Source organism: Stomoxys calcitrans, chromosome 3 (genome assembly GCF_963082655.1).
Source record: "Stomoxys calcitrans chromosome 3, idStoCalc2.1, whole genome shotgun sequence".
Lineage (NCBI taxonomy): Eukaryota > Metazoa > Arthropoda > Insecta > Diptera > Muscidae > Stomoxys > Stomoxys calcitrans.
Window position 1 is genome coordinate 109,993,902 of NC_081554.1, and position 22,904 is coordinate 110,016,805.

Here is a 22,904-nt window from a genome sequence, read left to right on the forward strand (position 1 = left end):
CGTGTAGAATATTGGGCTATTAACCTGTAGTGGGGTGTTGAATAGGCGGCTCGTGTTACTTGTGGGAATACGGGAGCATGAAGGTTTCCCATGAATGGTTGTAAGTAGTTGGTTTGGGTGCAACCAAATGAATAAGGTGTCTAGAATAAGGTGTCCAATGCGCTGACTTAGCAGCTCGTGTGGGGTTTTTGGTTGCCTTGGTGCAGCTAAACTGAGGGAATACGGGAACACGAGGGTTCCTCATGAAAATAAACAAAAAATGGAAAGTATCTTATCTATTCGTTCTCAAGGCTAAAACATTTCCATGACACACATCAACTAATATCCCATGTTTAGAAATCTAAACATTCTGCGGGCGGCCAAAACTAATTATGAAATAGCTCTACTTATAAACTGTAAAAATTCAGCAAAATGGACTGTAATTCAAATATATATGTTAAAATCTAAACATCCCGAGGACGAACAACAACTATGTTACTTTCTCTTGTTAAATACTTATAGATTACATAACTTAAAAATAATATTATTAAGATTAGTGAAATATGACCACTGATGTGATGCCATGATAGCTCCTTAAGGTGGATCGGATTCGCCTTCATCATTTTAATTTCTTCCTCCAATCCTTGAATCGTTGACGAATGATCGATTTTATTGTAGTTTAGCTCGTCCACCATCGCTATGTCCTTCACCTCTCTCAAGATATATGATGTGGAATTATAGGACATCTCAGTTTTTGCTTCTTGTGACGCAGTTAATACGGTTCGTCCAATCCTAGCAGTACACCCAGGCTGGAGAGTGATGATACCTAGGCCTGGTAATTCAAATACTCCTTTAGTGCGCTCAGCACATAGAATATGGGCCGAAACTTGATCTTTAGTTTTAAACAACCATGACCCTCTTGTCTTCAGCTCAATCCAAAAATTCCTGTTCTGAGTCTTCAAAAACTGGCAGCCATATTTACTTGTTGGCTTAAGCGCTGCTAGCTCACATGAATGATCGTTGGCGTCTTCCCAGGCCCAGTTGCCTCTGCAAAGAAATTCATCTTCACCAGTTAGCTGACATTGGTTCATCAATGACTGCGACAGTAGATGATAAGCATCCATTTCATAGTTGTAGGCCAGGAACTGCTGTCTTAAAGCTGCTACCATTGCGGTTCCGTTTCTCACCATCGGCAGTGGTACGACGCGGAATATTTCTGCTGATGATTTTTCTACCAAGGGAATCTGCACGTCAATCACTAATTTTTCTTCCACCAGCAGACCATGCGCCGTCATCACCTTGTATATTGCCTGCAACACATTGTCCTTCTCACCAGGCAACCTTAGTCCTTTAGGTAGCTGATCCTTTATTTTCATCACCTCTGCCTGCAACTGGTTTGGCCGTACTAAATTTGGATTTACTTTTCCATGGTTGATGTCAATTAATAAGCCAATTACCCTGGCTTGAATATGTTCCACTTCAGTAAACAAGCTGCTAAGTTGATCGGCTACCGCGAAGAAGTCCATCGCCTTTTTGCAGAGGGAATAGTCAGTGTTCAGCATCTGACTTATGTTTTGCACCTTCTCATTCAGCTCTTTAAACTGTCCATTTATTTCATCCGTGGTCTTTTTCAGCACATTAAGCGTTGCTTCCACCACAGACGTTTGCTTCTCAGCCAAATATTTCAAGTTGTGCTGATTTTCAAGTACATTTTTCATATTTGCTTCCATACTCTCTCTGTCGTCCGCATCCATTACTCCGAAAAGAATGTGGAAAAGAGACCCAACAAACTCTAAAGGAGCCCTTTTATTTCGTTGACGTTTTTTGTGTGAGAGTAACAAGTGGTTCTCATCTATAGTGTTCAGTCTGTTCGTCATAATATCCATCTGCGTGTCGCACTGCTGCTCGAACGATCTCAGCCGAACACATAATGATTTACACGCTTCTAGACCCTTATCCAGATGATTCACCGTGACAAAATACCCGTGCAGATCGAAATATGTCATAAGGTTCCATGACGATGTTACTCGGTTGATTCTGCCAATTTTATCCATATAAATGATTGTGTCATTTCCCAATTCTTTTATCGCACCGCCGGTAATTGAGGTTGACATCGATTGAACACTTGCCATCATTGCCATGATCATCCATAACATCATTGCTACGTTTATTTTTCTTTTTTGAGGTAATTTGCAAATATATGTCTGCGACACTTCAATGTCGGCTTCCTTTTCACCACCATTAGCGAATATCTCCAGCGGGCATAACTTGTGTATGGGCCGTTTTAACAACCCCTTTTGTTTAGCGACCTTTACTGTAGCGACTCGAACCTTTCCATCTTTGCCTTTATGTACTTCCGCAATACTTCCCAAAGGCCACCTTCCAGGAGCAGTATTTTCATCCCTCACTATCACCATCTGTCCAACCTTGATATTTGGTACTGGAGTTTTCCATTTTACTCTCTGCTGAAGACTACTCAGATAGTCATTGCGCCACTGTTTCCAGAAATCATCCCGCATTCTTTGAATTATTTTCCACCTGTCTAAAGATCCCAGTTTATTCTCCACGCCTCTTTCTGGAATACTTAGCAATGGTCTTCCGACTACAAAGTGTCCTGGCGTTAAAATCTCGCAGTTGTCCTCACTGAGTGGACACAAGGGACGAGAGTTGAGAACAGCTTCTATCTGCGACAAAAACGTTGCCATTTCCTCATACGTTAATTTCGTTTCACCAACAACCCGTCTCAAATGGTGCTTCACAGACTTCACGGCAGCCTCCCACAATCCTCCGAAGTGAGGAGCTCCGGGCGGAATAAAGTGCCACTGTATTCGCTCAGATGCTAATATATGAGCCACGTCTGAATTTTGCTGCACCGCTTTGACGAACTCTTTATCCAGATGTCTTGCCGCTCCCACGAAATTAGTGCCATTGTCCGAATATATATGGCTACTTTTTCCTCTTCTACTGAAGAATCGCCGTAGCGCAGCCAAAAACGCTTCTGTTGTTAGATCGCTGACTGCCTCCAAATGTAATGCTTTGGTTGCCATACAAACAAATACAGCTATGTATCCTTTGTAAGCTCGCTGTCCTCTTCCTTTAGACACCTTCATTTGAATAGGACCTGCATAATCAATTCCTGTGTGATCAAATGGATGAGACACACAAACTCTGCTTTCTGGTAGGTTACCCATTAATTGAGCCGCAGTTTCTCGCCTATAACGCAAACATTTGACGCATGACCGAACTGCTCTCTTGATGGCATTTTTGGCACCAATCACCCAATATCTGCTGCGTAGTTCATTTTCCATGAGTTTCGCACCTCCATGTAGCGTTTCTGTATGGATGCCATCAATTATTCGATCCACCAGACAACCTTTCCCCAATAGAATTGGATGCTTTCTGTTGAAGCTTAAACCAGAATTCTCCAGCCTGCCTCCAACTCTCAACACTCCAGCTGCATCAATGAACGGTGTTAGTCCACATATCTTGCTCCTCGTCGGTACTTCGCTGCCATTCCTTAGACACGAAATCTCTAACGAAAATTGGTTTGCCTGCACGCTCGTAATTATTAATTGCTCTGCCTCGTTTATTTCTTCCGCAGTTAATTCATTTTTTCCTGGTTTACGCTGAGCACGTTCAATAAATCTTCGCACATATGCTATAATTCTTATGAGTTTTTTGTAGCTAGAAATCCTCGTAATTAACTGCATGATGACATCGTCTTCCTGTTTATTTTCCTTTAGAACTCCAACAAAGGGTTGAACCGTCGATATGGGCCAATTGTTTTTCTCCAGCAGCCAATGTGGACCACTCCACCATAACTCATCTCCTTTTAGCAGCTCTGGCTTCATCCCTCTTGATGCAGCATCCGCTGGATTCTCCTTGGATCGCACATGACCCCATACGGCACCAGGAACAGACTTCTTAATTTCCTCTACTCTAACCCGAACAAATTTGTCTTTAATATTTTCAGCCTTTGCGATCCATGCTAGAGCAATAGTTGAATCGCTCCATAAATATTTCTGTTGTTTTTGGACTATTAACTTTTCCACATTAAGCATCAATTTAGCCAACAGATGCGCTGCACACAATTCAAGTTTTGGCAGTGTTTTCCTATTTTTCACTGGGTTTACCTTAGATTTTGCTGCTACCAACGTAACTTTGTTTGCGGCCCGGATGTATATGACAGCTGCGTACGCCTTTTCCGAAGCATCAGCAAAACCATGCAGTTCTATTTCCATTAGTGATGAGGTAGACAACCAACGCGGTATTCGGATTTCTGCTAAGTCGGGCAATTTCCTCATGATGACATCCCATTCCTTTATCATCTCAGAGCTTAACTGGTCGTCCCATGCCATATCCATTACCCATAGTCGCTGAATGAATAGCTTGGCTAGAATGGTTACAGGAGCCAGCCAACCCAAAGGATCATATATCTTGGCCAGTGTGGAAAGCGCCTTCCGCTTAGTCAACTTGTTATCTTCAATGATCTGAAAATAGAAAGCAAAATTATCTGTATGGGGATCCCATTGAACACCCAACGTTTTCATTGTTTCGCCTTCCTCAATCCTAATGACTTCATTTTCGCCAACATTTGGTATTGCTTCCAATATGTCATTTTCATTAGACATCCATTTACGCAGCTTGAAACCAAACTTATCCAATTGTTGGCTGATGTCATGATGAATTCCAATGCATTCCTGTACTGAATCAGCACCTGTCATCAAATCATCCATGTAAAAATCATTTTCTATGATGGCTTGAATCTTTGGATTCCGTTCGCTGCACTCTTTTCCAATTTCAATTAGAGCTCGTTTTGCCAGAAATGGAGCACATGCTGTTCCGTAGGTAACAGTCGTTAGCGCAAACTCCTCAATTGGCATATGTTTATTCTCGCGCCACAATATGCATTGGTATGACTGATCTTTATCTGCTACTAACACTTGTCGATACATTTTCTCCACATCCGCTACCAAGACAAATCTCCATAATCGCCATTTCAATAGAATTTGAAATATATCTTGTTGTAGTTTTGGACCAATTTCAAGTACGTCGTTTAAGCTTTTACCATTCGATGTCTTGGCTGAAGCATCAAATACCACCCGAACTTTTGTTGTAAGATGGCTTTCTCTTATCACCGCTTGATGTGGTAAATAGTACTTTCCACTATTTCTTCTTGAGACCTTTTTCATATGCCCCATCTCCAAATACTCCTTCATAAAAGCACAATATTGTTTCTGTAACTTTTCATCCTTTTCCAATCTTTTTTCAAGATTTAAAAAACGTGCTAACGCCATTTTCCTTGATGCGCCCAACTCGATATCCTCCTTAAACGGCAATCTCACCACCAATCTCTTATCCTCATTTATTGTTGTTGTTGTTGTAAAGAGCTGCTCGCATCGATCTTCCTTGACGTCGTCATCTTCACATACTTCCTCCATCTCCCAAAATCTTTCCAGCTCTTTCGTAACCGCCATCACGGCATTTCCAGATTCATGTCCGCAAACGCAACCACAGATTATGAGACCAAGTGACGTCTCTTGTCCAGACAAAGAGCCAATTTTGACTACCCCTTCTTGAATGATTTCATGATATAAATCTGCACCAATTAATAAGTCAATTCTATCGGACTTATAGAACAGCGGATCAGCCAAACAGTAATTTCGCCAGCTCTCCACACTGACGTTCAAATTTCTATCAGGTTGCGCTGAAGATAATGTTGACAACACCATAGCATCTATAACATGAACCGCATCGCTCTCAAACCGTGGTTTGATTTCAATTTGCATGATGGCTTTTGATCTGCCGACTGTCGTGTTACCCAGACCCACTAAATCTGTTACTAACTTCTTTCTGGGTAACCTCAGTATTTGGGCTGCCTCTTCCGATATTGAAGTGCGTTGAGAACCTTGATCGATTAAGGCTCTCATTAAAATTTGCTCACCACTTGCAGCCTTTACTCGTATTTGTGCTGTTGCCAACAGAGTGACAGCATTGCCTTCCATGATTAATTGAGCTTTGGAGTTTGATCTCTGAGTTTCCTGCGTTTTGTTTCCTTCGACGTGAAGCATAGTAATATGTTTTCCGCCGCACTTTTCGCACTTGGTGTTAAATTTGAAGCATTTCTTTTCCGACGGGTGACTCAAACAAATTTTGCACATTTTCATTTTTTGTGCCCACGCACCTTTTTCAGCTGGTTGCAGTTTCAAAAATTTGTAGCACTCTTTTAACCCATGTCCTGATGCTTGACAAAATGCGCACGATCGTTGAGTTGTTTGGTATGACTGTGTTGTTTTTGCTCTTTGATGCGTGTTTCCTTTTTTGCTGTATACCGCTTCCAAAGCCAAGTATTGCTGCTCCAGAAAAGACAGGACATCCTCTAGCCTTTGGACTTCTTTTGATTTCTGGACCCATTGCTCATATTTCAGCAATCCTTCCTTATCTAGCTTTCTAATAAGGATCCGAGCAATGAATGGATCTGCCTCGTCTACCTTCATTCCCATAGCTTTCAATGCATGTAATGATTCCGTAGCCGTATCCAATAGCTGCTTTATACTGTTGCTATACTGAATATTTATTATGCCGTGGTCGATGATCTTGTCAAACAATGTGCAGAATAACAGCCGCCGGTTATCGTATCTCTGCTCCAGTATCTTCCATGCCGCACTGTAGTTCTCCCCTGTCACTTGAAGATGTTGTATTAAGCGAGCAGCATCACCTTTCACCACACTTTTAAGTCGATAAAATTTTTCGACTTCCGATAGCCTTCTGTCCTCCTCTACTAACTTTGTAAATATTTCTTTGAAGGAATTCCAATCGTTGATATACCCACTGAATATGGGCACTTTTAACTCTTCCAATCTAATTAAACTTGTTGATCCTGTATTTTGCATTGTTTCCACACGTTCTTCAATTTCCACACAGACATCCACGTATCTTTCCCTGATACAGTCCCAAGCTTCAATCATGTCTAAATCATCTTCGTCATCATCATCAATAATTATTTCCACTATTGATTCCAGTTGTCCATACTCTGATTGCAACGCCAGCCATTGCATATTTAAATAACTTTTATTCGCAGTTGGCAATCTGCTTTCTATTACTTCCAGCTTTCTTGTAATAGTTCTATACTTCAATTCAAATTTTCTTCTTAGCTTCGACACAGGCTTTTCTTGCTCTCTGCTAATTGCCTGATCTCTCGGCTGGGTGTTACTCTCATTTGCCGTTTGTTCGCTAGGTGCCAATGCAACTGCACCTTGCGTTACCATTAATTTTTTCTCCGCACTGCCTTGCGTTATCTCTGCGTCCTGATTAGCTGCCACTTTGGCTGAGGCTCCTTTTTCTTGCTGCTCAAACCCTTGCACAATTTTATCCATTTTGCTAATTGCTTCTTCTACTCGTCTTTGCAGCTCCTGGACCTCTTCTTCATGCCCACTGGACGACTTTCCGATATCCTTGTTTAACTTGTTGTAGCCTACAATGATTTCCTGCAGCCACTTTCTATTTTTCTTGACAACTGGCAGTAACATTTCCTCCACATCGAGGTCAACTGCTTTTACTGCCAACAAATGTTCAAGGTTTTTCAATTTCTCCAACAGAGAATCCGATTGACTCCTTGTGAACATTTTTCTTTCAATTTTAAATCACTTACACTGATTCGATACGTGTATTAAATCTTTGTTTATTCTTTACTACTTTGCAAGAATCACCAACTTTTACTTTAAACACACTTAACCGTACCGAAGGTTCGAAGGACCAAATGAATAAAACGAGTTTAATCCCGGAGTACTTTTTTGATACTCATTTATTTCTTCAAAATCTCATCCTTATAAATTATTTTTAATGACTGGATTAAACTTTATTCATTGAGTATGAGTTAAAAACTGAGCTTACAATAATGCTGTTACTTAAAACTAAGCCACCACATTATGTTGCGCCGCTGTCGCTCTGCCAACGTTGCCATTGCATTTCTTGCTGACACAGTGGCCCGTGTAGAATATTGGGCTATTAACCTGTAGTGGGGTGTTGAATAGGCGGCTCGTGTTACTTGTGGGAATACGGGAGCATGAAGGTTTCCCATGAATGGTTGTAAGTAGTTGGTTTGGGTGCAACCAAATGAATAAGGTGTCTAGAATAAGGTGTCCAATGCGCTGACTTAGCAGCTCGTGTGGGGTTTTTGGTTGCCTTGGTGCAGCTAAACTGAGGGAATACGGGAACACGAGGGTTCCTCATGAAAATAAACAAAAAATGGAAAGTATCTTATCTATTCGTTCTCAAGGCTAAAACATTTCCATGACACACATCAACTAATATCCCATGTTTAGAAATCTAAACAATCGCGAAATAAATCGAAAATATACTTGCGTAAATTTATGAATCTAAGTACTGTATTGTTCTATGATGTTTTATCGCCATTTGAAATTTTGCGTTTGTATAACCCAGAGCGGAATAAGGGATAATTCATTTTTGAAAAGTTTAACATAGTTAAACGTTCAAAATTTATCGTAGTGTTGCCATTGACATGTACACTTCGTTGAAACCGTTATGTTGAACTCGTATTGTTTTTAATATTTTGTGATAACAAGTGAACAAATAATGTTTAATTGGCTGTCATAGCCAATTAAGGTAAAGTGAACTAATTAAGTTTTTATATTATATTAAATATAGAAAAGGTTTTGTTTTTTTACTATTACTCGAAAAGTGTATCGTAGGTTTGGTTAAGCATTTGTTTTCTGGATTTTATTTTTTATTAATAGTGTATCTTATTTAAAAAGAAATATATATATATTAACTTTAGCTGTAATATATTGCGGACATTTGTCTAAGAATTTTGTTTTCGATGACGCCGATTTTGTTCCCCCCAACTTTTTGAAGGTTGGCTTAAGCCTTGCATTAAAGATTTTGCTTTAGGACTTGGAGTTACCTTTAGTGACCAATCCCATGGTAGCCGTATCGGATTGATACGATGGAATCCTCGTCGGCAAGGGATGCCGCTTTAGTGTACGTGTTCGTCCTTTTTTCTTCATGGGGGAGGCACGTCCTTCTACGCACGCTTCTGGTCCGTGTCGGGATTAAAAAGAAGCCCCGGTTCTGTTCGGTTTTCAAGAACCGCCTCCATCATCTGTCGGTGAGGTTGTTGTTGTTGTTGTAGCAGTTTATTGTGTTCTATCTTTCGTCTGCTTAATTCTGTTGAATGTCAAGACCCAGGAACTCTGCGACTAAGATGGGGTGCGTCCACAGGGATCTGGGTCTGAGTCGAGTGGGTCTGAAGGGGCAGTTAAACAGGTGACGTGTATCGTGCGGTCCCTGGTTACATTCGGGACATACATCTTGCACGTCGGCATCAATCCTAGCTCTGTGGGGGCTCCATCTGCCGGAACTTAATTGAGCCAGAACCACTCTGGTTTGCTGGGGAAGGTCGATTTCTTCGGGTGCAATGGGTGGCGGTCGTTCTCCAAGGACTACATTCACCCGGTAGCCAATTAACGCGTCTGCTACCGTGTCTGCATAAATGTTGTTCAGACCCGCTTGATATGCCGCTTGATCTAGAGGTTCTCTCTTGTAGCGCTGGACCTCACGCTCTAGATCGTGTAGATCTACCTTAAGGCTTCTGGGCGGTGGGTATCTATCCACAAGACGATGATTTGGATGATTTCTGCGATAACAGCCCAAAAGGTATTGCTTAGACAGCATGTAGTTATGTCTTCGCACTGGTAGGATCTTTGTCTCCTGATGGAGGTGGTCCACACGAGAACTAAGGAGACAGCCCGTCGCAGTTCGGAGGGCGGCATTCTGACAGATCTGAATATTATTCCACTGCGTGTCACAAAGTTGACGTGACCACACTGGCGCTGCATAACTTACCACAGACCGGCCAATTGCTTTGTACGTGGTCAACAAGGTTTCTTTGTCGGCACCCCAAGAGCTGCCAGCGAGTGACTTGAGGACCTTGTTTCTACTTTTGACTTTATTGCAGATTGCTGTGGCATGTGGGGAGAAAGTGTAGGAGCTGTCAAATGTGACGCCAAGTATGTTGGGACACTTGATGGTCGGAATCATTTCTCCATCAACCATCACAGTCAGCTCAGAATTCACCTCACGCGTATTTGTAGTGAACAGTGTGGCTGAAGATTTGGTGGCGGATATCTTCAGATTTCTTGCAGCGAAATATGAGGCAAGCTCGTTGAGGTAGACGTTCAACCTATCGCAGATGTCATCAATGGGTGGGGGGCCTGATGCCATTATCGTACAGTCGTCCGCATATGATACGATCTCTATGCCGTCTGGAGGAGGTGGGATGGAGGATAGGTAGAGGTTAAACAGAGCCGGAGATATCACCCCACCTTGGGGAACTCCCTGTTTCACTCTACGGTGTTTTGACTTCTTATCCCTAAATTCCACAAATGACTGGCGGCCACACAGATAATTCGCGACCCAACGTTTCAGGCCTGACTGGAGGGACGTGTTGGCGATGTCCTCAAATAATTTGGCATGGCTGACCGTGTCGAATGCCTTCGATAGGTCCAGTGCCACGAGGACCGTCCTATCACATGGCCTGGGTTGATTGAAGCCACGGCAAATGTGTGTGGTGATGGCATGCAAAGCTGTTGTTGTGCTGTGCAGTCTCCGAAATCAATGTTGATGCTCGGCGAATGGAAATTCTCCTACGAGGCTCGGGAGGAGTAATGCCTCAAGCGTCTTTGCCACTGGTGAGAGAAGGGAGATCGGTCTGTACGACTCCCCCCAAACTCAGGTCTTTTCCAGGCTTCAGTAGCTGGATCACTCTGCCCATTTTCCAGACATCGGGAACTATACGAGTGTTCAATGACAGTTTGAGGACAGTGGTAAGGTACTCAACTCCAGGTGAATCCAGATTCTTCAGCATCAATGTAGAGATTCCGTCGGGGCCCAACGCCTTGGAAGATTTGGCGCCACGGATGACATTCGTAACTTCGCCCACGGTAAATTGTGATGGCTGTTCATCGGCTCGGAAACCACGAATACGGCGAATGGCTCTCCTCCTTGTCCTGTCTCTCGCGGGATGCACAATAAATTGACGGTTGAACAACCTGGCGCACCTCTTCGGACCAGTCACGGTTATCTCGCCAAAAGTGACTGAGGTCCTGTCGTCCCGTCTACCGGGGTTCGAGAGAGACTTAACAGTGGCCCACAGTTTGCCTGCACCGGTGCCTAAGTTACATTGCTCCAAGTGTTCCAGCCACAAATTCCGTTTATGTTCGTTGATCGCAATTGTTTATTTCCAGATTCAGCTCGCTGATTCTGGGGTTAGCGGGGTCCATAACACGAATCCCATCACGCTCGTCTGCGAGTACCACTGCTTGCGCCGGGAAATTGGGTCGCACTTGGGGTATTCGACCGGCTGGTATAAAGCGAACGGCTGCTGCGTTGATGATGTCCCGGAACTTCCTCTCGGCCACAAGCACATCAGAGGGGGGTGGCAGTTCACTGAAGCGGCGATTGGTATACTCTCTGAAGCCAGTCCAATCGGCCTTCTTATAATTGATGAACGTCCGGCGCTTGGAGGTTATGAAGACGGGTGGTCGGTCGATGGTGAGAATTATGGGGAGGTGGTCTGACCCCAAAGAGATGACGGCTTGCCAGGATACGTCTCTCAGGAGATCAGGGGATGCAATTTTGATGTCTGGCGAACTGCTGCACCTCCTCGTAATCCTAGTGGGGTCATCCTCATTCACCGTGCAAAACGTGGAGCTATCTATATGCTCTGCCAAAGCTATGCCACGCTGGTCGTTACCTAGGGGAGAATGCCATGACGTGTGATGCGCATTAAAATCCCCCAGAACCAGACGATTATGGCCAGATAGCAACCCACTTATGTCGGGTTTGTAAGCCTGGCCATAAATCGGGACAAAGCTACCAACCGGCGGTATATACACGTTGTGTATCTCTATCTCGGCAGTACCAGACCTGACTGCTACCCCCATACACTCCATGTATGGGTCACTAGCGTCAAGCGCAGGCGAGATAGGTCTATACTGCACGGAATGGTGTATAACGAACGCCAATCCCCCACCTCCATTCCTTAAGCGATCCTTACGTAGCACATTGTAACCGTGACAACTGTGCAAGCTGCAGGTGTTGGTCAGCTTTGTCTTCTGGATCGCTGCGACCGATATGCTCTTCCGACTCATAAAGTCTACGATCTCATCGATCTTGCCACGCAGTCCGTTGCAGTTTAACTGCAAGAACGATACACATCCCGGCACTGGCCTGGCAATAGTAGGGCTAGGGTGCTGTCGTTGCATAAATTGCCGTACGGGATAGGTCGGGGGGGTCACATAGTCCGACGCCGAAGGCGACGACGGCGACGCTTGTGACCCACTGCTGGCTATGTTCGCACAGCACCTTGCGACATAGCCAGTATGACTATACTCCCGTAGTGAAGTTAGGCCAGAGCAAGAACGGAAATGCACCCACTCCATGCACCGGTTACACCTCACCGACACCGACCGATGATGAACGCAGTTCTGGCAAACCGAACAGAACCAGGGACCGGGGTTCTTTTCAATCCCGGCACGGACCAGAAGCGTGCGGAGAAGGCACTCTGGGATGTGCCTCTCCCATGACGAAAAAAGACGAACACGTACACTGAGGCGGCAGCCCTTGCCGATGAGGATTCCATCGGGTCAATCCGGTGCGTACAATCGGCTGCCATGGGATTGTGTAAGGTGTAACCGGTGTATGGGGTGGATACATTCCGATCTTTTAATACAGTCAATATTTATTTATTTAACGAGATCCGAGATCCTTGCTCTGTAGGAGTTGAGACGGCTGCATCTGCCGGAACGTAGTTGGGCCAGAACTACTCCGGTTTGCCGGGGGAGGTCAATTTCTTCAGGTGCAATGGGAGGCGGTCGTTCTCCAAGGACTACATTTACTCGGTAGCTATGATATGCCGCTTGATCAAGAGATTCTCTCTTGTAGCGCTGAATCTTACGCATTAGATCATTAAGGCTTCTGGACGGTGGATATCTATCCACAAGATGATGATTTGGATGGTCTATGCGATAATAGACCGTTGGGCCGTCGGGGCCCAACGCCTTAGATGATTTGGCGCCACGGACGACATTCGTAACTTCGCCCACGATATATTGTGATGGCTGTCCATCGGCTCGGAGACCACGGATACAGCCAATGGGTTTCCTCCTTGCCCTATCATTCTCGTGATGCACAGTAAATTGTCAACCAGGCGCATCTCTTCGGATCAGTCACGGTTACGTCGCCAAAAGTGATTGAGGTCCAGTCATCCCATCTATCGGGGTTCGAGAGTGACTTAACAGCAGACCACAGCTTGCCTAAGTTAGATTGCTCCAAGTGTTTGCCGAGAGAAAATTCAGACACATCATTAACACAGCTGCCCCTCGCTTTATACCAGCCGGTCGAATACCCCAAGTGCGGCTCAATTTCCCGGCGCATGCAGTGGTTGTTTTTGTTGTATCCACATTTCCATGTGGAGGTGGCGATCCTCGTCAAGATCTTATAGGCGAGCAAGCTCGTTCCGGTCTATACGACCGATCGCTGGGTGAACATGATGGCCATTGGTTATTAAAAGAAGCCTATATCTCGCCATGCCGCATCAAGCATCATAGGCCCTCAGTATTTAAGCAAGAGCCGGTGCCACCCGGCCTCTCGCTAAGACTTTCCACTCTATACCGCTAATTGTCTGCGACAGCATTAGCAGCTACTCCGTATCGAGCATTCTAAAGGGTGATTTTTTTGAGGTTAGGATTTTCATGCATTAGTATTTGACAGATCACGTGGGATTTCAGACATGGTGTCAAAGAGAAAGATGCTCAGTATGCTTTGACATTTCATTATGAATAGACTTACTAACGAGCAACGCTTGCAAATCATTGAATTTTATTACCAAAATCAGTGTTCGGTTCGAAATGTGTTCAAATTTTGACAAATTTTGTTCAGCGATGAGGCTCATTTCTGGTTGAATGGCTACGTAAATAAGCAAAATTGCCGCATTTGGAGTGAAGAGCAACCAGAAGCCGTTCAAGAACTGCCCATGCATCCCGAAAAATGCACTGTTTGGTGTGGTTTGTACGCTGGTGGAATCATTGGACCGTATTTTTTCAAAGATGCTGTTGGACGCAACGTTAAGGTGAATGAACACATTTCGAACCGAACACTGATTTTGGTAATAAAATTCAATGATTTGCAAGCGTTGCTCGTTAGTAAGTCTATTCATGATGAAATGTCAAAGCATACTGAGCATCTTTCTCTTTGACACCATGTCTGAAATCCCACGTGATCTGTCAAATACTAATGCATGAAAATCCTAACCTCAAAAAAATCACCCTTTACTATCCGTAATCTTTGGCCGCGCCCAGTAGCTTCCAGCTAAGCTTTTCGTGGCAGCAATGAACACCACACAGATCGGACCTCAATGTTCCAGCCTGTATGGTGTTCACAGCTATCCCGTGCCGGGCAGTGGTACTGGCAGACTGTTAAGTTACTCTCGATCCCCAGTAGACGGGATGACTGGACCTCAGTCATAACTATAACAGTCGTAACTATGACTGATCCGAAGAAATGCGCCAGGTTGTTCAACCGTCAATTTATTGGGCATCTCGAGAGTGATGCCCAATAAAGCCCCGACCGAATCTCTGCACTTATGCCAAAGAATCTGGATCTACCTGGAGTTGAATACCTTAAAACTGTCCTGTCTGAAGCCTGGAAAGGATCTGAGTATGGGGGAGTCGTACAGACGCTTGGGGTACTCCCGAGCCTTGTGGGAGAATTTCCATTCGCCGATCATCAGCATGGATTTCGTAGAAGGCATATCCGCACACATTTGCCGTGGCTTCCATCAGCTCAGGCCTTGTGATAGGACGGTCCTCGTATCACAGGACCTATCAAAGGCATTGGACACGGTCAGCCATGCCAAACTCTTAGAGAACATCGCCAAATCATCCCTCCAGCCATGCGTGAAACGCTGGGTCGCGAATTATCTGTCGGGAGATCGGTCTATATGGCAACCAGGGACGTACCCAGGATTTTATTTTGGGGGCCACATGTTTTAAAAATCAAAAATTGCCAAAACTCTTGTTACTGTGAAATTGGTAAAAATGCATGATTTTTTTTTTTGAAAATGTTGGTGGCTATTGGTTGCAGGAACTGACACATCGGCGTTGACATTTGGTCATAAAGTCAGAGCTGAATTTTACACTGATGGTTAACACAGTGCAAATACCGGATTGACACGATGGAGTTCTTCATCGGCAAGGGGTGCCGCCTCAGTGTATAACTCACTGCTACAACAACAACAACAGTGCAAATATCTTTTGGAAGTTGTATTAATAGCTTCGAACGTTAGACAACGGCTCTGCTCCGTTTGCTCAGGTTCGCATTAACTACAAAAAATACCCAAGAATAGAGCTGCCTTAGAAAAATTCTAGCTCGAGTTAGGATAGAGGTATCGTAATGAAATTTGGGTTGGCGTTTAGTATACGACTGAAACTAGTTACAACAATTTTTCCAATCATGTTTTGGTGGAAAATTAGCTTGTCAAAAGTCGGTAATTGCTTATATCCCAAAAATCAAATGAAAAAATTTCTCAAAATTCTTAGGAGTGAGATTTCTGGAACCCGTTTTAATGTTTCATTTGATGGTTTCTATAAAAAAAATAAATTTATGACAATAATCCTACTTCTTTTGACAGCAGGTTCTATTATCATTAAATCCAGCTTTCTTTGCTTAATGGTCAAAAATATTACGAAAATTATTATTTTGTTGTAGGGATTTTGGAAACAAATGAAAGAACATTTTGAAGGTTTAAGTGCCTAAATTTACGAATTAAAAAAACCTCTAGTCGGCCCACAAATATTGTCAAGGTGTGACTATATCGCAATTTTGAGATCTTTAGCTCAATCCGTAAATAAAATACCATTTTGTACGTTTTAGCACTTAAATGTACAAATATCAAAACAGCTTTCTAGTCATCCGTTACATACTGCTTCGATGTACCTGTATCCTTAATTTCACAGGCGTAGCTCAGTCTGTTAATAAAGTACCACTTTGTACGTTTTAGTACCAAAATGAACTAATATCAACAAAATCTGCTAGTTGTCCGGTACATACTGGCAAGATATGCCTGTATCCCAAATTTCAGATCTGTATCTCAATCTATAAAGAAAGTACTTAATAGTACCAATTACAGCATTTAAGTACTTTTTATACCACTCCTGTTACGATTTCAACGCTGCATATTTAGTACAACTTATCGTATATTTGTCAAAACATCGATAATTTTCAGCAATTTTTTTAATTTTACCCTTCTCCGTTCACTGTAAAAGTAAATAAGCTCTTTCGTACTCTTTGGTACCAAAATGTATGATTTGTTAAAAAATTACTTAGTCAGCCTACATATATTACTTAGTACAATCTACATGTTAAATTTCAGAGCTCTAGTTTAATCCGTAAAGAAAGTATGAAGTGGTACCAAATACGGTGCTAAACATAAGTTTCATCCGTTTCCATTACTATTTCTCATATTTTTATACCCTCCACCAAAGGATATACTAATTTCGTCATTCTGTTTGTAACACCTAGAAATAGGCGTCTAAAACCCTATAAAGTATATATATTCTTGATCGTCATGACATTATAACCTGATATAGCTGCCATATAAACCGATCTCGGGTCTTGACTTCTTCAGCTGTTAGAGGGCGTAATTTTTATCCGATTTGGCTGCAATTTTGCATGTGATGTTTGGTGTCACTTCCAATAATTGTGCTATGTACGGTTCAAATCGGTTCATAACCTGGCATAGCTTCCATGAAAATCGTTCTTGAGCCTTGAGCTGCTAGAGGGCGCAGTTCTCGTCCGATTTGGCTGAAACTTTGCATGAGGTGTTTAATTATCACTTTCAACAACTGTGCTAAGTATGGTTTAAATTGGTTCATAACCTGGTATAGCTGCCATATAAATCGATCGATAAATCGTAATTTTGCATGTGATGTTTGGTATCACTTAAAATAATTGTGCTATGTATGGTTCAAATCGGTTCATAACCTAGTATAGCTGCCATGAAAATCGTTCTTGAGTCTTGAGCCTCTAGAGAGCGCAGTTCTCATCCGATTTGGCTGAAATTTTGCATGAGGTGTTTTGGTATCACTTCCAACAACTGTGTTAAGTATGGTTCAAATCGGTACATAACCTAATATAGTTGCAATATAAATCGATCTGGGATATTGACTTCTTGAGCCTCTAGAGGGCGAAATTCTAATCCGATTTGGCAGAAATTTTGTACAATGGCTTCTTCCATGCGTGTTCAACATGGTCTGAATCGATCTAAAGCTTGATACGGCTCCCTTATAAACCGATCTCCCGATTTTGCTTCTTGAGCCCCTACAAGGCTCATTCATATCCGAATGCATCGAAATATTACACATTGACTTCTACAAAGTTCAGCATTCAATTCATTTATGGTCCGAATCGGACTGTAATTTTATATAGCTCGAATAGCATAACAGATCTTAGTCATTGTTGTTTGTTTGTCTAAAAAGTGATACAGCGCAAAGAACGCGATAAAAGCGATCCATGTTGGAGGATATGTAAGAGTCGCCCCGGCCGTACTTACCACGTTCTTACTTGTTTCTATCTACCTCCTTTATTTCGTAACAAAAAACATTTAAGCCAAATTTCGAAGTTCCAGCTCTACCCGTTCGCCATATGTAAAGTTCACCTATTTTGTAACTTTTTTTAGTACTTTTTAGTTTCTAAATGTCCAAAAACTCTTTTTGCGTCACAATTTAGTTTGCCATAGTGTAACTAAATTCCCAAATTGAAAGCTCTAGCTCAATTAACAAATAAGGTACCAAAAAGCACCAATTGCGGTTCTAAACGTACCATTTTTCCCACTTCCGGTACTATTTTGAGAAATTTTTGTCACCAAATCTTATTTTTTCGCAAAATCATAATTCTAGCCAGTTCGCGCTGAGTCAACATTTCGTATCACAAAAGCCCGTCTTATCGCGCGCCTACAACTCATGACCCACATTCGTGCCAAATTTCATGACTAACCGTTCGGGCTGGGAGTTGATCAGTCAGTTATCCAATATATATAGACATAAAATTTCATCCAAGTCGGACAACTGAATCGAGGGCCAGGGTTAAAAGTTTTGCCTTTAAAAATATTTATTGAAAATTCTCTATAAAAAATTTTTAAGAAAATGTTGTTTGGGACAGATAAGTATAACTAAAAGACTTTAAAAATTTTTATGCAAAATTTAAATTTTGGTTTTAAAAAATAATAAGGTTAGGTTGTCTTTAGAGAGTTTTTCGCTGAAAGTTACTCCTTAAAAATTGTATTAAAATGTAGTCTTTAGAAAAAAATTAATAATTTTTTTTAATAAAAATTTTGTCTTGAGAAAAAATTTTAATTCCGGCCCGTGCGGAAGTTTTGTCATAAGAGAATATTACGCTGAAATTTTGTCTCTAGAAAAATATCATTAATTTTTTTTTTGAAAAAATTTGATCAAAATTTTGTTTCTTAAGAAAAATAATTTGAAGGCGTCCCTGGCCTCGGGCTTGGGCCCGAGACCCCCTGTCTACATCCCTGATGGCAGCATCGAACAATTAGGGGAAATAATGCATATGTTGTTGTAGCCACATTTGTATTTGCAGGTGGCGATCGTCGTCAAGATCCTTTAAGCAAGCAATCTCGTTCCGGTCCATAAGATAGAGTTGTTTTTGTAGCAGTGTTGTGCTATGCCTTACGTCGGCCTGATTCATCAGATTTATCAGGTGCGATGGGTGAAGGTCGTTCTCTAAGGTTAATCACTCTTATTCCCGTTGTCGAAGGTGAAAATTGACAGCAGTCCTAATCGAAGGCGAATTTCACATTCATGGTATTTTGTAACTTATTCGCCTTCGACAGTTTCATAATAGAACAAGTAAAAGCGTGCTAAGTTCGGCCGGGCCGAATCATATAGACCCTCCACCATGGATCGCTTTTGTCGAGTTCTTTTCTCGGCATCTCTTCTTAGGCAAAACAGGGTATAAGAAAAGATTTGCTCTGCTATTAGAGCGATATCAAGATATGGTCCGGTTTGGACCACAATTAAATTATATGTTGGAGACCTGTGTAAAATGTCAGCCAATTCGAATAAGAATTGCGCCATTTGTGGGCTCAAGAAGTAAAATAGAGAGATCGATTTATATGGGAGCTGTATCGGGCTATAGACCGATTCAGACCATAAAAACACGTATGTTGATGGTCATGAGAGAATACGTCGTACAAAATTTCAGGCAAAGCGGATAATAATTGCGACCTCTACAGGCTCAAGAAGTCAAGATCCCAGATCGGTTTATATGACAGCTATATCAGGTTATGAGCCGATTTGAGCCATACTTGGCACAGTTATTGGATATCATAACAAAACACGTCGTGCGAAATTTCATTCCAATCGGATAAGAATTGCGCACTCTAGAGGCTCAAGAAGTCAAGACCCAAGATGGGTTTATATAGCAGCTATATCAAAACATGGACCGATATGGCCCATTTACTATACCAACCGACCTACACTAATAAGAAGTATTTGTGCAAAATTTCAAGCTGCTAGCTTTACTCCTTCGGAAGTTAGCGTGCTTTCGACAGACAGACGGACGGACGGACATGGCTAGATCGACATAAAATGTCACGACGATCAAGAATATATATACTTTATGGGGTCTCAGACGAATATTTCGAGTAGTTACAAACAGAATGACGAAATTAGTATACCCCCCATTCTATGGTGGAGGGTATAAAAATATTGCGGTAAATAAAAAAAAAATTATAACAGTTGGTTCCATACTCCTTCGATGAACAGGCGCGATGTAGTTTAGAATGCAATTAACTTATATATCGATCGCTTTCGTCAAATTTGACAGTCGAATTCGACTTATGTGATACCAAAAATGTAAACGAATTTTCGTCTTCGACAACCATAATAGCATTTTTTTTTTTTAAATTTCGAAATTCGACTAAGCCATCGCCAACTGGAATAGGGGGAATATTCACGCACTAGCACTAGAAACAATTAAAGGTGGTCTCATTTGTACAACAACCACGAAACATATGGTGCAATTCGACAACAAGATGTCAATTAAAAAATGACATTAGGTCTGTTCGCGTTTCCAGTAAAAATTTTGCAGAAAAGTAAGATCCATTTTACTCTCTTTAAAAAATTTGCAAGCAAAAGTACGCGGACGACTTTCATTGAAAATTTGCAGAACAACAGCTAATTTTTGTTTTGGTTGGTCTTTTATTTGCTTGCTTATGAAAACTATCGTTTTAAAATAGAATATACTGGCGATACTTGTGAGGTATTTTACTTAGATAAACGTTAAACATAGGTGAAGAGTTTGCCCCTGTCCTTAGTGGAATGTTCATGGGCAAAATTTGCAATTTGCAAACGTCAATTTATTGACCCGAGAGTAACAAGGCTAGAAGGGGAGCCATTCGTCGTATCCGTGATCACCGTACCGCTGGACAATCATCGTAATTTACCATGCACGAAGCTACGAATGTAATCCGTGTGGTCAAGACGCGCAAGGTGCTGGTCCCAGACGAAATCTCTACACTGATGCTGAAGAATCTGGATCTGCCTGGAGTCGAGTACCTTACAACTGTCCTCGGACTGTCTGAACATTATTATAGTACCCAAAGTTTGGGAGATGGGCAGTGTGATCCCGCTACCTAAACCTGGAAAAGACACGAGCAAGGGGAAGTCGTATATACCCATCTCCCTTCTCTTATCAGTAGCCAAGACGCATGAGGGACTACTCCTCCCGTTGGACAATTTCCATTCGCCGAGCATGAGCATGCATTTCGAAGGCTGCATAGGACTACAGCTGCTTTACATGCCATCACCGTACACAAATGTAGAAACAACGTTCTCAAGCCCCTTGTCCGCAGCACTTGGTGTACTGACAAAGAAACGTTGGACGTTGCTTCTGGATATTGTGGCTAGCCAATTGCTGCGACCACTGATGTGAGGTTAAGGGAGCTTTCTATTTTGTCATGTGGCAGCTACGGACACTGCGTTATCATTGAAGATATCTGTATCCGTTCCCGATTGGCAGACTAATTTGCATTAACTTTTCCAATCCCACAATCGTCACTTTTAACTGTCCAGCCATGCCCACTCAATCCCATGGCAGCAGCTTCCCTTTTTAGCAAATTCGAAGGAACGGTGTTGGTTTCATCGTAGCTCTCCGATGAGGATGATTCCATCAAAATACTCAAGAAACCGATAATTTCTATTTCCTTGGTGTCTGGAAGTATACAATGTTTTAATTTTTCAAAATTGTCCAAATAAAGGCCGGTACTATATTCGCTTTTCGTTCTATTTTTCGCCGGTTACTTTTTTTAGATAATAGATTTTAAAGCAAAAAAACTTGCTGACTCCATTCAGTAGGACATTCTCTCATTACTTATGTTAAAATTTTAATAAATTGTTATTTTATCATTGTTATTTGTGAAGTGTTTCAAAAAAGTTATCACGAAAAAATGGGGTTTCAACGGTGAAAAAGGACCATAATACCAGCGATAATTTCGCAAATTTTGCATTTACCTTCTAAAGGGTGGTACTACGTTCGCTTTCGCGGTGACAATCCTTATAAAAACAGTTAAAAAAAAATAGCCGAAATGTTTTCAATTCACGATAACTTGTTTTTTCAACTATTGGAAATTTTGCATTAAGCGATGCCCAAAAAAATCAAAATCACAGTCGCTATGAAACACACAAAAAAAAACGCTATCGCTGAGGACCTCATTGTAACTCAATGTTGTTAGCAGTGTTGCCTTTGTTGGAACGTTCCCAAATTGGTACGTTTTTATTCTCTTGGTAGGTTGGTGGGCTGTCCTCAATTTTTGTTAGGTTTTTCAAACATATAAATACCAAGTTAATTACTGAACAAATCGCCGGGGATGACTTAAAGTTATTTCACTTTTGTCGTTTCTGTGTATCCGCTAAGAGTGCAGAATAAAACTATGAGTGTCGAGGAGCTAAATACGGTTACAAGGGGTCTCACTGCAACAAATTTCAGTAATAAGGGTGAATGTTCTGATGTTGACTGTAACTGGAATGAGTGTTGAGGGATTTCTTCCAAATTTCGTAAATTCTGGGTAAGAAATGCGGCTTTTAAGCATTCAAAAACTTCAATAGGAAAACAGGGCTACATGGCAGCTGCATTTTTGGTCAGACCTGGTCCTTACTTAGATGTTGAGCGATTCATGCAACTCACTGTAACGGCAAAAATGGGTAGTAAAAGCACATTTCGGATAAACCAGAGGGATGCACAGTTCGTCCCCAGCCGTTAAGTAAAGGTGGTGTTTCCGACTCGAATTCAGAGAGCGACGGTGTCAATGAAACAGTCATCGCAGCCGAATCGAGAGATGAGGGCAGCTGGACGATGGCGAAGGGAGCGATGGCTTTGTTAAGCTCACACGCAGACTGAGAAAGCGATCCGGGGCACAACGAAGGAAACAGAGGAGTATGTACAGGCAGCGCCATCGGACAAAAGTGCAGGATGCTGAAAGGGATAGAACTGACGTTCCAAGCACTTCTACGGAATCTGGAAAAAGAATCAGATCTCCCGAAGAGCATAACACTGCTAAAATGCTGAAGAAGAAAAAGAGCTCCCAGCTTTCAAGTACTCTGGGAAAACCAACCCAGCCATCCCGCAATAGAGACTCCAGACAGTGTCCTGCGGAGGGGTACAATATCGGAACAGGAACGAAGGAAACGCCCCCGAGTCTTCATGGAGGACTGTGACTTCCAAACTGAGGCCACAGCCATCACGGAGGGGAAGATGGTCGCTGAGAATGGTAAGGAGCCGCCCTCTTACGCCGGAGTGGCAAGGAAGCACAACAGAGATGAGCTGACTTA